Below are 18,029 nucleotides of genomic sequence, written 5' to 3'. Positions count from 1 at the left end.
ATTATGGGGAATTACGTATAAGGACGCTTTTACTACTGGGGGTGCACTACGTATAAGGACGCTACTACTGCTGGGGGGAGCATTACGTATAAGAACGCTACTACTACTTGGGGGCATTATATATAAGGACGCTACTATTACTCGGGGAGCATTACGTATAACAATGCTACCACTACTAGAGGGGCATTACGTATAAGGATGCTACTACTGGGGGGGCATTATGCATAAGGACGCTACTACTACAGGGGGGGGGGGCATTACATGTAAAGATGCTACTACTGGGGGGGCCATTACGTATAAGGACGCTACTAGTACTGTGGGGGGGGGGGGCATTACGTATAAGGACGCTACTACTACTAGGGGGGAATTACGTACAAGGACGCTTCTACTACTGGGGGTGCACTACGTATAAGGACGCTTCTACTACTGGGGGGGGGGCATTACGTATATAAGGACGCGTCTACTACTGGGGGTGCACTACGTATAAGGACGCTTCTACTACTGGGGGGGGCATTACGTATATAAGGACGCGTCTACTACTGGGGGTGCACTACGTATAAGGATGCTACTACTACTCTGGGTGCATTATGTATAAGGATGCTACTACTACTGGGGGGGCATTACGTATAAGGATGCTACTACTACTGGGGGGCACTACGTATAAGGATGCTACTACTACTGGGGGGCATTATGTATAAGGATGCTACTACTACTGTGAGTGCATTATGTATAAGGATGCTACTACTACTGGGGTGCATTACATATAAGGACGCTACTACTACGGGTGGGGCATTACGTATAAGATTAATAAGATTGTGCTACATTGTGGCGTAATTTTAAATGGGGGTACTATTGTGTGGCCATGCCCCTTAGTTGTGAGACCACACCCCTTTTCCCGGCGCACGCCAACGGAATATGGGAGGGCGCAATTTTATAGTTTGCAGGGGGGCGCCGAACACCCTAGCACAGGGCTTCCCTTCACAATCACTAACAAAGTGCACTTCAGTGAAAGTCACTGGCTTGAGCACAATCTCCGACCTATACCCTTCTTGTGCAAGCTGCAGGGTGAGTAGCGGACTCCTTTCTCTATTAGACACCATGGAATGGTGCTAGTTGGTGGAAGAGGGGTCATGGGGCTGCTCTTCATAGTTAGTCATATAGCATACAGTAGCTCCATATGGGTGAAAAGCGTCTGTGCACAGCGCTGGTGACACCACCAGTGGGAGTCTCTGTGGCATGTCTCCTCTCCACGTAGATGGAACTGTTAATGGAGCTGAAGCAGTAGATTGCTAATATGTGTTAAAATAAATTTCTATGCATATAAAAGTGTTTTTGCTCACTTTTTTTTAAATGTAGACAATTCATTAATGTGCATATCAATAACCATAATCAGTTCTCTTAGCTTTTAATGAAATTAAGTGGCAATGGTTATTTAAAAAATTTGAACAGGTTAAGAGTAGAGATGAGCGGGTTCGGTTCGTCGAGATCCGAACCCCCCCGAACTTCACGTGGTTTACACGGGTCCGAGGCAGCCACGGTTCTTCCCGCCTTACTCGCAAAACCCGAACGGGGGAAAACGTCATCATCCCGCTGTCGGACACTCGTGAGATTCGGATTCCATATAGAGAGCCGTGCGTTGCCGCCATTTTCACTCGTGCATTGCAGATTGGGCGGAGAGGACTTGGCTACGTTCTCTGCCTGAATAGCCCAATATCAGCTAAATATCAGCTCAATATCTGTGCTCAGTATCAGTGCTGCATTGTGGTGACCAGTATATAGTAGTACAGTACAGTAGTCCATTGCTGTATTTTGCTGCTCCATGTCAGTTGTAGTATCCTGAACAGTGCTCAGTCATCCAGCGACCTCGGTGCAAATTTTAGGACTAAAAATAATATTGTGAGGGGTGAGGTGTTCAGAATAGACTGGAAATTAGTGGAAATTATGGTTATTGAGGTTAATAATACTATAGGATCAAAATTACCCCCTAATTCTATGATTTAAGCTGTTTTTGAGGGGTTTTTGGAAAAAAACACCTGAATCCAAAACACACCCGAATCCGACAAAAATTCTTAAGGGAGGTTTTGCCAAAATGCGTCCGAATCCAAATCACGACCGCGGGACCGAATCCAAAAACCAAAACACAAAACCCGAAAAATGCCCAGTGCACATCCCTAGTTAAGAGAAGCCATTGTTTTTTGCATTATTTATTTTTTGGGCCACCATTCATATCTCTCAGTGTGGATGCACCAGCGATGAACAATGTGCGGCCCCGCGCTCGTTCATCGCTGGTGCCCCGTCGCCTGTGCATGCAGGCCAATATGGACGATCTCGTCCATATTTGCCTGCACTTCTATGGAGCAGGGTGACGGGGGGGTGTAGAAACTTCACTCCCCCCGTCACTGCCCCCCATTCCCCCGTCAGGCAGCTCGGCGGCGGATCGGTATGTGTTTAGGGCCCATAAGTGCACTGGGTTCAGTATGATTTGCCGATGGAGAGGATGCCGGCTGTCAGTATACTGACAGCGGCAGCCCGTCCATCAGAACCTCGACAGCCCCACATTCAGCCCCCTAACCCTCACCTTTTTCCTTTCCTAACCCTCCCTCCTGGGTTCCTAACCCTAACCCTCCCTTCCCTGTTGCCTAAACCTAACCCTCCCAGCTTAGTGCCTAACCCTAACCATCCCCGGTGTGCCTAACCCTAACCCTTCCTTCCCCATTGCCTAAACCTAACCCTCCCTGCTTAATGCCTAACCCTAACCCTCACTCCCCGCTCCCTAACCCCCCCTTCTCCTGCCTAATCCTAACCTCCCCCCGCGGCAGGATGCCAGCTCGTTCCACTGTGAGGACGATTGGGATGCCGGCTGTCGGTAAAGTGATGTCCGTATCCCGAGCTGCATCGGTATGTGGTTGCCGGTATTGCGTCTTCCTCCGGGATATATTGACTGCCAGGATCCCATCTGTCAGGAAGCTAACTGCTTCCCAGAGCAATAACTCAACTAAAGGTGCTCATACATCTGCAATCGGATTTATTGTTTTTACAATCCATGTGACTTGCCCATACATTACAGATTGTCTCAGTGATCTGCAGATTTCGATTGCATCTTGAAATCTTGATAAAGCCCATACATAACCTCAATCGATAGTCATTGTACAAGCCATATGTAGAAAATTTAAATAATGGCCGGTACTACCACTTCTGTTAATAGTTACAAAATTAAGGGGGGAAAAAGTTTGAGCCCCCTCCTTAAAGCATAACCAGCCCCGGGTTCGTTGAGGCCGGTGCTGGTTCTCAAAATACAGGGGAGAAATGAACCAGCACCGGGCTCTTGGAGCTGGCCAAGGTTCTAAAATTATGGGGAACAAAACGAGTAGGGGTCCCCCACATTATTAAAACCAGCACCAGGCTCCACTAGCAGGGTAGAAATGCCACAGCCAGGGGACACACTTGATGGGGTCACCCTTGCCAAAGCATTCGCTTTAGTCAGCCCAGGCCGGGGATTCCTGGGAAAGTGGGAACCCCCCCAATAAAGAGGTCCCCCCTCTCCAGGGCACCCAAGGCCTGGGCTGAAGCCCAGGGCTATTCCCCGCATCCCTGGGTGGTAGGTGCAGAGTTGATAGCTTGGGATACTGAAAACTGTCCTTTACAAAGGGACTACAAAGGCCCCGCATGACGGTACTTGAAGAATGACTAGCATGACTAGTATCAGAATGCAGGACAATAAGAGCCCGCTGGTAACTATAGCCCCCCTATAAAGGAAATAATAAGATTTTAAACCTACCGGTAAGTCTATTTCTCCTAGTCCGTAGAGGATGCTGGGGACTCCGTAAGGACCATGGGGTATAGACGCAGGAGATAGGGCACCTAAAAAGAACTTTTACTATGGGTGTGCACTGGCTCCTCCCTCTATGCCCCTCCTCCAGACCTCAGTTAGAGAACTGTGCCCAGAGGAGATGGACAATACAAGGCAGGATTTAGCAATCCAAGGGCAAGATTCATACCAGCCCACACCAATCATACCATGTAACCTGGAACATACATAACCAGTTAACAGTATGAACAAACAACAGTAACGGTCCAAGACCTATTCCAACTGTAACAGAACCCTTATGTAAGCAACAACTATATACAAGTCTTGCAGAGTTTCCGCACTGGGACGGGCGCCCAGCATCCTCTACGGACTAGGAGAAATAGATTTACCGGTAGGTTTAAAATCTTATTTTCTCTTACGTCCTAGAGGATGCTGGGGACTCTGTAAGGACCATGGGGTTTATACCAAAGCATCCAATCGGGCGGGAGAGTGCGTATGACTCTGCAGCACCGACTGAGCAAACGCTAGGTCCTCATCAGCCAGGGTATCAAACTTGTAGAATTTAGCAAAAGTGTTTGACCCCGACCAAGTCGCCGCTCGGCAAAGCTGTAATGCCGAGATGCCTCGGGCAGCCGCCCAAGAAGAGTCCACCTTCCTAGTGGAATGGGCTTTAACCGAATTTGGTACCGGCAATCCAGCCGTAGAATGAGCCTGCTGAATCGTATTACAGATCCAGCGATCAATAGTCTGCTTCGAAGCAGGTGCGCCAATCTTATTAGCAGCATACAGGACAAACAGAGCCTCTGTTTTCCTAATTTTAGCCGTTCTGGCTACATAAATCTTTAAGGCCCTGACTACATCCAGGGATCTGGAATCCTCCACAATAGGTTGATTCATATGGAATGAAGAAACCACTTTAGGCAAAAATTGCGGACGTGTCCTCAATTCAGCTCGATCCACATGAAAAATCAAGTAGGGGCTCTTGTGTGACAAAGACGCCAATTCAGACACTCGCCTTGCTGATGCCAAGGCCAACAGCATGACCACCTTCCAGGTAAGAAATTTCAACTCAACCTTGTTAAGCGGTTCAAACCAGTGTGATTTTAGGAACTGCAACACCACGTTCAGGTATCATGGTGCCACTGGAGGCACAAAAGGGGGCTGGATATGCAGCACTCCCTTTACAAACGTCTGGACTTCTGGAAGAGAAGCCAATTCCTTCTGAAAGAAAATCGAGAGGGCCGAAATCTGTACACTGGCAGAGCCTAATTTCAGGCCCATATCCACTCCTGTCTGTAGGAAGTGGAGAAAACGACCCAGATGAAAATCTCCCGTAGGTGCATTCTTGGTCTCACACCAAGACACATACTTTCACCAGATACGGTGATAATGCTTAACCGTCACCTCCTTCCTAGCCTTTATTAAAGTAGGGATGACCTCTTCCGGAATCCCCTTTTTCGCTAGGATTCGGCGTTCAACCGCCATGCCGTCAAACGTAACCGCGGTTTTAAGTCTTGAAATACACAGGGCCCCTGTTGCAACAGGTCTTCCCTCAGAGGAAGAGGCCAAGGATCTCCTGTGAGCATCTCTTGTAGATCTGAGTACCAGGCCCTTCGAGGCCAGTCTGGGACAACGAGTATTGTCTGTACGTTTCTTTGCCTTATGATCCTCAACACTTTTGTGATGAGAGGAAGATGAGGAAACACGTAGACCGATTTGAACAGCCACGGTGTTATCAGAGCATCTACTGCCACTGCCTGAGGGTCCCGAGACCTGGCACAATACCTCCGAAGCTTTTTGTTGAGGCGTGACGCCATCATGTCTATATGAGGAGTTCCCCAAAGACGTGTTAAGTCTGCAAAGACTTCTTGATGAAGACCTCACTTTCCTGGATGGAGATCGTGTCTGCTGAGGAAGTCTGCTTCCCAGTTGTCCACTCCCGGAATGAAGACAGCCGACAGAGCGCTTACATGATTTTCCGCCCAGTGAAGAATCCTTGTGGCTTCCGCCATCGCGACTCTGCTTCTTGTCCCGCCTTGGCGGTTCACATGAGCCACAGCTGTGACATTGTCTGATTGAATCAGAACCGGTAGGTTTCGAAGAAGACTCTCCGCTTGTCGAAGGCCGTTGTAAATGGCCCTGAGTTCCAACACATTGATGTGTAGACAGGACTCCTGGTCTGACCAAAGACCCTGAAATTTTTTTCCCTGTGTGACCGCTCCCCATCCTCGGAGGCTCGCGTCCGTGGTAACCAGGATCCAATCCTGAATTCTGAACCTGAGACCCTCCAGCAGGTGAGCACTTTGCAACCACCACAGGAGAGACACTCTGGCCCCTGGGGACAGAGTTATTTTCCGATGTAAGTGCAGATGGGACCCGGACCACTTGTCCAGAAGGTCCCATTGAAAAGTCCTTGCATGGAACCTTTCCGAAGGGAATGGCCTCGTAGGCCGCCACCATTTTTCCCAGAACTCGAGTGCATTGGTGAACTGACACCCTTTTCGGTTTTAGCAGGTCTCTGACCATGTTCTGGATGTCCTGGGTTTTCTCTATTGGGAGGAAGACCTTCATTTGTTCCGTATCCAGTATCATACCTAGGAACGGTAGTCGAGTTGTCGGAATCAACTGTGACTTCGGTAGATTTAGAATCCAACCGTGTTGCTGGAGCACTCTCAGAGAGAGCGCCACACTGCTCAGCAATTTCTCCCTTGATCTCGCTTTTATCAGGAGATCGTCCAAGTATGGGATAATTGTGACTCCATGCTTGCGCAGGACCACCATCATTTCCGCCATTATCTTGGTGAAAATCCTCGGGGCCGTGGAAAGTCCAAACGGCAACGTCTGAAATTGGTAATGACAATCTTGTACAGCGAATCTCAGGTATTCCTGATGGGGGGCATATATGGGGACATGAAGGTACGCATCCTTTATGTCCAGAGACACCATAAACTCCCCCTCCTCCATGTTGGCTATTATCGCTCTGAGAGATTCCATTTTGAATTTGAATCTCTTTATGTACAGGTTTAGGGATTTCAGATTCAAAATAGGTCTGACCGAACCGTCCGGTTTCGGGACCACAAATAGGGTTGAGTAGTAACCTCTTCCCTGCTGGTGCAGGGGAACCTTGATTATCACTTGCTGTATACACAGCGTTTGAAATGCAGCTAACACTATATCCCTTTCCGATGTGGAAGCTGGTAGAGCCAATTTGAAAAATCGGCGCGGGGGCACCTCCTCGAATTCCAATTTGTAACCCTGGGAAACTATTTCCAACACCCAGGGATTCAGGGCTGAACTGACCCAGGCCTGACTGAAAAGTCGAAGACGTGCCCCCACCGGTGCGGACTCCCTCAGGGGAGCCCCAGCGTCATGCTGTGGGTTTGGGAGCAGCCGGGGAGGACTTTTGTTCCTGGGCACCTGCCGAAGCAGGTGCTCTTTTGCCTCTGCCCTTACCTCTGGAGAGGAAAGAGGATCCCCGACCTCTTCTGGACTTGTGCGACCAAAAGGACTGCATCTGATAGGGTGTTACTTTCTTTTGCTGTTGGGGAATATATGGTAAAAAATTTGATTTACCTGCTGTAGCTGTGGAAACCAGGTCCGTCAGCCCATCCCCAAACAATACATCACCCTTATAGGGTAGTACTTCAATATGTTTTTTGGAATCCGCATCACCCGTCCATTGGCGAGTCCATAAGGATCTTCTCGCTGAGATAGACATGGCATTGGCCCTAGAAGCTAGCAATCCAATGTCCCTTTGAGCATCCCTCATAAATAAGACTGCGTCTTTTATATGGGCTAGAGTTAAGAATATAGTATCCTTATCCATATTATCAAATTGATCTGTTAGCTCATCTGTCCAAGCTGCAATTGCGCTACACACCCATGCCGACGCAATTGTCGGTCTTAGCACAGCACCGTATGAGAATAAATACACTTTAAGGTAGTTTCTTGCCTGCGATCTGCAGGGTCCTTAAGGGCCGCTGTGTCAGGAGACGGTAGCGCCACTTTCTTGGACAAGCGCGTCAGGGCCTTGTCCACAGTGGGGGATGATTCCCAAATCTCCCTGTCCTGCTTAGGGAAGGGGTATGCCATATAAATTCTTTTGGGGATCTGCGGTCTCCTTTCCGGAGTCTCCCAAGCTTTTCCAAATAAATCATTTAATTCATGAGATGCGGGAAAATTAATAATCTGTTTCTTTCCCTTAAACATGTGTACACTTGTGTCGGGGACCGAGGGTTCATCCTCAATATGCAACACATCCCTTATTGCCACAATCATACACTGAATGGTTTTAGTCACCCTAGGGTGCAATTTTACTTCGTCGTAGTCGACACTGGAATCAGAATCCGTGTCGGTATTAGTGTCTTTTGTTAAGGGACGCTTTTGAGACCCCGACGGGCCCCGTGAGTCGGTCCAATCCGAGGATTGACCCCCTGATGTCCCCCCTAATTCAGCCTTATCAAGCCTTTTATGTAAAGATGCTACACTTGCATTCAACATATGCCACATGTCCATCCAATCCGGAGTCGGCACAACAGACGGGGACACACCACTCATTTGCTCCACCTCCTCCTTGGAGAAGCCTTCCGCCTCAGACATGTCGACACACATGTACCGACACCCCACACACACAGGGATTAACCTATAAGGGGACAAAACCCCAACCAGGCCCTTAGGAGAGACAGAGAGAGAGAGTATGCCAGCACACACCAGCGCTTAAAAACACTGGAAAAAATATGACCAGATAGCGCTTTTTTTTATATATAATATACCAATTCCCACTCACTGCGTCGCTAATGTGCCCCCCTCCTCTTTTTTCCAGCCTGTGAAGTTCAGCAGGGGAGAGACCAGGGAGCCAGCGTTCATGCATGCAGCTTCTGTGGAGAAAATGGCGCTGGTTAGTGCTGAGGATCAAGCCTCGCCCACCCGACGCGGGCTTCGGTCCCAGTGACTTTTCTATTAAAATGGCGGGGGATCTTAGATTTACTGCCTCCGCAGCCTAATCTATTATTGCCCAAAAGTGAGGAATATTGCTGCCCAGGGCGCCCCCCCCCCCCTGCGCCCTGCACCCTTCAGTGCTGCTCTGTGTGTGACTGGGAGCAATGGCGCGCAGCTTACCGCTGCGCGCCTTACCTCATGAAGATCTGATGTCTTCTGCCGCCTATGATGTCTTCTGCCTTCTCATACTCACCCGGATTTTATCTTCGGCATCTGTGAGGATGACGGCGGCGCTGCTCCGGGACGAACCCCAGGTGAGACCTGTGTTCCGACACCCTCTGGAGCTAATGGTATCCAGTAGCCTTAGAAGCAGTGCCCAACTTGACAAGCCAGCTCTGCTTCTCTCTCCTCAGTCCCACGATGCAGGGAGCCTGTTGCCAACAGGACTCCCTGAAAATAAAAAACCTAACAAAATTATTTTTCAACAGAAAACTCTGGAGAGCTCTCTGCAGTGCACCCATTCTCCTCTGGGCACAAGATCTAGCTGAGGTCTGGAGGAGGGGCATAGAGGGAGGAGCCAGTGCACACCCATAGTAAAAGTTCTTTTTAGGTGCCCTATCTCCTGCGGAGCCCGTCTATACCCCATGGTCCTTACGGAGTCGCCAGCATCCTCTAGGACGTAAGATAAATTAAAATAACCACACAACACCAACTGTTTAAATAAATAATTTATTTATGTGCTCCTTCACCTGGGGGTGGGGGTGGGGGGCAGCAGCATGTGGATCGAGCTGAATTGAGGACACGTCCGCAATTTTTGCCTAAAGTGGTTTCTTCATTCCATATGAATCAACCTATTGTGGTGCCTGTGCCTACAAGTGACCTGGAGGATTCCAGATCCCTGGATGTAGTCAGGGCCTTAAAGATTTATGTAGCCAGAACAGCTAAAATTAGGAAAACAGAGGCTCTGTTTGTCCTGTATGCTGCTAATAAGATTGGCGCACCTGCTTCGAAGCAGACTATTGCTCGCTGGATCTGTAATACGATTCAGCAGGCTCATTCTACGGCTGGATTGCCGGTACCAAATTCGGTTAAAGCCCATTCCACTAGGAAGGTGGGCTCTTCTTGGGCGGCTGCCCGAGGCATCTCGGCATTACAGCTTTGCCGAGCGGCGACTTGGTCGGGGTCAAACACTTTTGCTAAATTCTACAAGTTTGATACCCTGGCTGATGAGGACCTAGCGTTTGCTCAGTCGGTGCTGCAGAGTCATACGCACTCTCCCGCCCGATTGGATGCTTTGGTATAAACCCCATGGTCCTTACAGAGTCCCCAGCATCCTCTAGGACGTAAGAGAAATTAAAATAACCACACAACACCAACTGTTTAAATAAATAATTTATTTATGTGCTCCTTCACCTGGGGGTGGGGGTGGGGGGCAGCAGCCGCTTCAGCTATTTTTCATGGCTGTCGCCTTCCCAGAGCTTCCTCTGTGATCTTCACCTAGGGAGCGGCAGCCATATGTGGTCTATACTATTGGCTGCCACCTTCCCAGGACTCCAGAGTCTTCAGGAGCTCTTCTCAGCTCCTACTCTGTCTGCCTCAACGTTTCAGCACTTTAATGCGCTTATTTCAAGATCAGTGCCACTGATCTTAAAAAAGGATAATTAAAGCGCTGAAACGTCAATAGAACAAGATGTTGTTGTGATTGCATTTACGTGAGTCCTGAGTACCTCCATTGACAGAATGATATATATAATTCCTGCCCTGCATTTTTCATACACGACGAGGACCGCACAGTACAGGAGGGGGCCACGTCATTTGTACCTAAATCAACCATTTATCAAATCATCTAGAACTTCAAGTAGAGAGGTTCAATAGTTGTGAAAAAGGCTTCAGGGCACCCAAAAAATGTCCAGCAAGCGCCAGGACAGTCTCCTAAAGTTGATTCAGCTGCGGGATCGGGGCACCACCAGTGCAGAGCTTGCTCAGGAATGGTAGCAGGCAGGTGTGAGTGCATCTGCACCCACAGTGAGGCGCAGACTTTTGGAGGATGGCTTGGTGTCAAGAAGGTCAGCAAAGAAGCCACTTCTTTCCAGGAACGGTGGGGGTCATTCAGACCTGATCGCACGCTAGGTTTTTTCGCTGTGCTGCGATCAGGTCAGAACTGTGCATGCACCTCAATGTGCAGGCACGTTGCACAGGTACAAAGCGGATCGTTGCTGTGCGATGGATTGTACAAAGAATCCATTCGCACAGCCGATCGCAAGGAGATTGATAGGAGGAAGGTGTTTGTGGGCGTCAACTGACCGTTTTCTGGGAGTGTTTGGAAAAACGCAGGCGTGTCCAAGCGTTTGCAGGGCAGGTGTCTGACGTCAATTCCGGGCACGGACAGACTGAAGTGATCACAGTGGCTGAGTAAGTTCTGGGCAACTCAGAAACTGCACAAAACTTTTTTGTAGCGCTCGGCTGTACATGCGATCACATGCTTGCAAAGCGAAAATACACTCCCCTATGGGCGGCGACTATCTGCTCGCAGCAGTGCAAAAAACCCCTAGCGAGCGATCAGGTCTGAATTAGGCCCATTATCAGGGACAGACTGATAATCTGCAAAAGTTAAAGGGATTGGGCTGCTGAGGACTGGGGTCAAGTCATTTTCTCTGATGAATCCCCTTTCAGATTGTTTGGGGCATGTGGAAAAACGCTTGTCCGGAGAAGGAAAGGTGAGCGTTACCATCAGTTCTGTGTCATGCCAACAGTAAGGCATCCTGAGACCATTCATCTGTGGGGTTGCTTCTCAGCCAAGGGAGTGGGTACACTCACAATTTTGCCTAAGAACATGAATAAAGAATGGTACCAAAACATCATCATCCACGAGCAACTTCTCCCAACCATACAAGAACAGTTTGGTGACGAACAATGCCTTTGTTTTGCCATAAGGCAAAAGTGATTCTTAAGTGGCTCGGGGAACAAAACACCGAAGGTCCATGGCCAGGAAACGCCTCAAAGGCGGGTGGACAAACAAAACCCAGAAATTTTGACAAATTCCAAGCTTTGATTAAGCAAGAATGGGCAGCCATCAAAGTTGATTGACAGCATGCCAGGGCGAACCGCAGAGGTCTTGAAAAAGAAGGGTCAACACTGCAAATATTGACTCTTTGCATAAACTTAATATAATTGTCAATAAAAGCATTTGACACTTATGAAATACTTGTAATTTTACTTCAGTATACCATAGTAGCATCTAAAAAAAAGGTCTAAAAACACTGAAGCAGCAAACTTTGTGAAAATCTATACTTGTGTCAGTCTCAAAATAGTAGTAGTAGTAATAATAATAATAATAATAATAATAATAATAATACGTTGCAAATTAGTTAAATACATGGCATACATTCAAAATTACAGAGATTTCTTCAGAATGCTCACAAAATGCTATTTCACAAATGGACCCTTTACCTTTGATATACTATTTCAGTTTATTCCTCCTTGTAGAAAGTCTGCAAGCAGTAATCTAACATTTGTGGGAAGTTTCATTATCTGTGATTTATGACTTTATTTCCCCATTCACAAAACAAATTAGCTTATATAGAGAACAATACACATATTTAAAGTGAAACTGCTTGCTAATCAACAGGATTCTCAGAATATGTAGGTGTGACCAGATAAACGTTCTCTGCCAAGTGAGCGTAGACAACGACAGGTGGTTTCTCATCCTAAAGCATCCTAATTGAACTTTTAACCCCACTCCTAGGGATCTCCATTCACTGTCAGTAACTGTTTGTTACTGACTCCTCCCACTGAACTGCTGCCAACACCAGGTTCCTACTGTACACCAGGACGGGGCAGCCAGGTTGGCACGCAGTGGGCGATGCAGGGGGTATGGCTTGTCATAGGGTTGGAGAGAGGACATGGCTGCTGCTACTGCATTTTTGCAAGATAAATTATAGATTATTTTTTTCTATGTGTATTTTAAGGTTGTTTAAGTTGTCTTTGTTTCACTACAGGAAAACTTTATAAAATAGTTGTCTCTCAATTAGGTGGAGCTATAAACAGTACCCAGGCATTATTAAACTATTAGTTTAAATAAGATTTTAAACCTACCGGTAAATCTTTTTCTCATAGTCCGTAGAGGATACTGGGGACTCCGTAAGGACCATGGGGATAGACGGGCTCTGCATTAGACATGGGCACTTTAAGAAAGACTTTAGGTATGGGTGTGCACTGGCTCCTCCCTCTATGCCCCGCCTCCAGACCTCAGTTAGATAAACTGTGCCCAGAGGAGATGGACAGTACGAGGAAAGGATTTTTATTAATCCAAGGGCAAGATTCATACCAGCCACACCAATCACACCGTATAACTTGTGATATACTAACCAGTTAACAGTATGAAAACAACATAGCATCAGTCCAAGACCGATGAAAACTATAACATAACCCTTATGTAAGCAAAACTATATACAAGTATTGCAGAAGTAGTCCGCACTTGGGACGGGCGCCCAGCATCCTCTACGGACTACGAGAAAAAGATTTACCGGTAGGTTTAAAATCTTATTTTCTCTTACGTCCTAGAGGATGCTGGGGACTCCATAAGGACCATGGGGATTATACCAAAGCTCCCAAACGGGCGAGAGAGTGCGGATGACTCTGCAGCACCGATTGAGCAAACAGGAGGTCCTCCTCAGCCAGGGTATCAAACTTATAGAACTTTGCAAAGGTGTTTGAACCCGACCAAGTAGCAGCTCGGCATAGTTGTAGTGCCGAGACCCCTCGGGCAGCCGCCCAAGACGAGCCCACCTTCCTAGTGGAATGGGCCTTAACCGATTTTGGTAACGGCAATCCAGCCGTAGAATGCGCCTGCTGAATCGTGTTACAGATGCAGTGAGCAATAGTCTGCTTTGAAGCAGGGGCGCCAACCTTGTTGGCTGCATATAGGACAAACAGTGCTTCTGTTTTTCTGACTCTAGCCGCTCTGGCCACGTATATTTTCAAAGCCCTGACTACATCAAGGGACTCGGAATCCTCCAAGTCTCGCGTAGCCACAGGCACCACAATAGGTTGGTTCATATGAAAAGATGACACCACCTTAGGCAAGAATTGAGGACGGGTCCGCAATTCCGCTCTATCCACATGGAAAACCAGATAGGGGCTTTTATGAGACAAAGCCGCCAATTCCGACACTCGCCTAGCCGAAGCCAAGGCTAATAACATGACCACCTTCCAAGTGAGATATTTTAACTCCACCGTTTGAAGTGGTTCAAACCAGTGCGACTTAAGGAAACTCAACACCATGTTAAGGTCCCATGGCGCCACCGGAGGTATAAAAGGAGGCTGAATATGCAGCACTCCCTTCACAAAAGTCTGTACTTCTGGGAGAGAAGCCAATTCTTTTTGAAAGAAAATGGATAAGGCCGAAATCTGAACCTTAATGGAGCCTAATTTTAGGCCCAAATTCACTCCAGTCTGTAGGAAGTGAAGGAAACGGCCCAGATGGAATGCTTCCGCAGGAGCATTCCTGGCCTCACACCAAGAAACATATTTTCGCCATATACGGTGATAATGTTTAGCTGTCACGTCCTTCCTAGCCTTTATCAGCGTAGGAATGACCTCATCCAGAATGCCTTTTTCCGCTAGGATCCTGCGTTCAACCGCCATGCCGTCAAACGCAGCCGCGGTAAGTCTTGGAACAGACAGGGCCACTGTTGCAACAGGTCCCGTCGTAGAGGAAGAGGCCACGGATCTTCTGTGAGCATTTCCAGCAAATCCGGATACCAGGTCCTTCGTGGTAAATCTGGAACAATGAGAATTGTTCTCACTCCTCTTTTTCTTATTATTCTCAACACCTTGGGTATGAGAGGAAGAGGAGGAAACACATAGACCGACTGGAACACCCACGGTGTCACTAGGGCGTCTACAGCTACCGCCTGAGGGTCTTTTGATCTGGCGCAATACCTCTGTAGCTTTTTGTTGAGGCGGGACGCCATCATGTCTATCTGGGGCAGTCCCCACTGACTTGCAATCTGTGCGAAGACTTCCTGATGAAGTCCCCACTCTCCTGGATGCAGGTCGTGTCTGCTGAGGAAGTCTGCTTCCCAGTTGTCTACTCCCGGAATGAACACTGCTGACAGTGCGCTTACATGATTTTCCGCCCAGCGAAGAATCCTGGCGGCTTCCGCCATTGCCACTCTGCTCCTTGTGCCGCCTTGGCGGTTTACATGAGCCACTGCGGTGATGTTGTCTGACTGGATCAGAACTGGTTGGTCGCGAAGTAAGGTCTCCGCTTGACTAGGGCGTTGTATATGGCCCTCAGTTCCAGGATGTTGATGTGAAGACAAGTCTCTTGACTTGACCAAAGACCTTGGAAGTTTCTTCCCTGTGTGACTGCTCCCCAACCTAGGAGGCTAGCGTCCGTGGTCACCAGGATCCAGTCCTGAATGCCGAACCTGCGGCCTTCTAGAAGGTGAGCACTCTGCAGCCACCACAGGAGAGATACCCTGGCTCTGGGGGACAAGGTGATCAACTGATGAATTTGTAGATGTGACTCGGACCACTTGTCCAGTAGGTCCCATTGGAAAGTCCTCGCATGGAACCTGCCGAAGGGAATGGCTTCGCATGATGCCACCATCTTTCCCAGGACTCGAGTGCAGTGATGCACTGGAACCTGTTTTGGCTTCAAAAGGTTCCTGACCAGAGTCATGAGTTCTGAGCTTTTTCTATCGGAAGATAAACCCTTTTCTGGTCCTTACGGAGTCCACAGCATCCTCTATGGACTACGAGAAAAAGATTTACCGGTAGGTTTAAAATCTTATTTTCTGACAGGAAACTCAGGAGAGCTCCCTGTAATGCACCCAGTCTCCTCTGGGCACAGTAGTAAACTGAGGTCTGGAGGAGGGGCATAGAGGGAGGAGCCAGTGCACACCCATACCTAAAGTCTTTCTTAAAGTGCCCACGTCTCCTGCGGAGCCCGTCTATCTCCATGGTCCTTACGGAGTCCCCAGCATCCTCTAGGACGTAAGAGAAAATCTAATATACACCATTGGTTTATATTTAATATACACAATCCACACATACCAACATGATCCATTCCAGGAGGGAGAAAATGTCTCTACCTGGACTTCTTTATTAATTTATGATTGTAATAATCTCTGTTGAAATACCTTCCTTATCAATTAAACAGTTCAACACGTGACACCATTCATATATTAAGAGGGTAGAGAGCATTTTGTCCCTCCTGGAATGGGTCATGTTGGGAGGTACACGCACAATCTAATAAACACTCCCATTCCCCGGGGCCCCCTGTCTTAAGTGCCCCGCTCCCCCCTCCCATGGCTTAATCCGGCCCTGCCCCCTAGTGTGCCTTTCACAGAACGTGCTTTAAATGAACATTGCCTTTGCTGATCTCAGGATACAGGGCCTAATTCAGAGTTGTACACTAATGCAGTTATGATTCCCGAGGCTACAAAACTGCTAATGTTAGCAAATGAAGCTGCCATCTCGAAGAAATGAAAAGAGCTGCGCACCGGAGCTATCACTAACCCATTAGCAACTGTGTACACATTTGCAGCCTAAGCGCAACAACGGGGAACATCGACTAGGTCTATGGCTATGCAGAATGACCACGGCAGTAGCGACATAGGCCTCATGTTTCTCCGCATAGATGATCGCCGAACCACGCCCCCAAAATGGCCATGACACGCCTGCATTTTTGCCACCACTCCCCGTTACTATCCCCGAACGGTCCCCTCCTGTCAATCACTCTGCAAAGGTATCCTCACTGAGGCCCAGATTTATCAAGCCTTGGAGAGTGGTAAATTGCACGGTGATAAAGTACCAACCAATCTGCTCTTAGCTGGCATGTTACACGCTGTGTTTGAAAAATGACAGTCAGGAGCTGATTAGTTGGTATTTTATCACCGTGCTATTTATCACTCTCCAAGGCTTGATAAATCCTGGCCTGAGTGCGGAATCGCAAAGCCACCCTTACACAGTGCGATCGCAGCACATGCGCAGTCTGCCGATAATCACTCAATTGCAAAAACATCAGCAGGATGTGTTCAATTTGCTGTCAGGATTCCAGCAGACAGGATGGGTGTGGATCATTAGATCGACACTGTCTAGGTCGACAATGTTTAGGTCGACCACTATAGGTCGACAGTCACTAGGTCGTCGACAGGGTTGGAAGGTCGACAGGGTTTCTAGGTCGACATGTGCTAGGTCAAAAGGTCGACACTATGGGTGTGGATCATTAGATCGACACTGTCTAGGTCGACATGTGCTAGGTCAAAAGGTCGATACAAGTTTTTTTTGGGGTGTCGTTTTCTTCGTAGAGTGACCGGTAACCCCAATTAGTGCACCATGTCCCGCTTGGCACAGATTACCATTCCAATCGTAGTCCACGTGGATCGTTAAGTATGAAAAAGTTCAAAGAAAGAAAAAAAAATGTGAAAACTCATGTTGACCTTTTGACCTGTCGACCTAGCACATGTCGACCTAGAAACCCTGTCGGCCTTCCAACCCTGTCGACCTAGTGACTGTCGACCTATAGTGGTCAACCTAAACATTGTAGACCTAGACAGTGTCGATCTTCAGACCGGGTCCCGGACAGGATACAGACGCCGGAATCCAGACAGCCGACAATGATGTCTGCCAGAATCCCGGCAAAACAGGACTATTCCCACTCTTCGCGCTCGCCCCGCTGCCGGCATTCTGATGGATGGGATTCCGCTGTAGGGATATGGACAGCCGGCATCCCGCCCACCAGTAAATCATACTGAATCCACATCAACATAGCGTACAACTCTGAATTAGCCCCACAGTCATTAACATTAACACTGTCTATGCGGCAAAGGGCCTGAGTGGTTATTACGTAAACCTGCTGGTTTACATACTAACCTGATGGTGGGAGAACAGCACATGTGCAGGACAAGTTCCTTGCATGTGCTTGCAGTCACCCTTCAGCTGTAGCATGTACATGCTGTAGTGTTTGGGACACTATGACGGGGGGCGCTCTACCAAATGAGGTTGTGTCGTCCCTGGTTTGTAGGAGTGTCGAGGCCAGTCTCTGCGTGTTTGGACACAGGTGCCGACATAGGAGTTCTGATGGTCAATCTGAGTAAGCTGATGGTCACGTTGGTGATACGTTAGTGTCAAGAGGCGTCTTTTCGCTAAAGGCACCTGTCAAACTCGAAAAAATATTGTAATACACACATTATGTACTAACCACACACACATGCCCGCTGCGCGTGCACTTGTTCCGCCGTGCGTGCACATATCCGCAATTTGCGTATGATCG

The sequence above is a fragment of the Pseudophryne corroboree genome, chromosome 10 (assembly GCF_028390025.1).
Source record: "Pseudophryne corroboree isolate aPseCor3 chromosome 10, aPseCor3.hap2, whole genome shotgun sequence".
NCBI classification, from domain to species: domain Eukaryota; kingdom Metazoa; phylum Chordata; class Amphibia; order Anura; family Myobatrachidae; genus Pseudophryne; species Pseudophryne corroboree.
Note: the sequence above shows the minus strand (reverse complement) of the source record.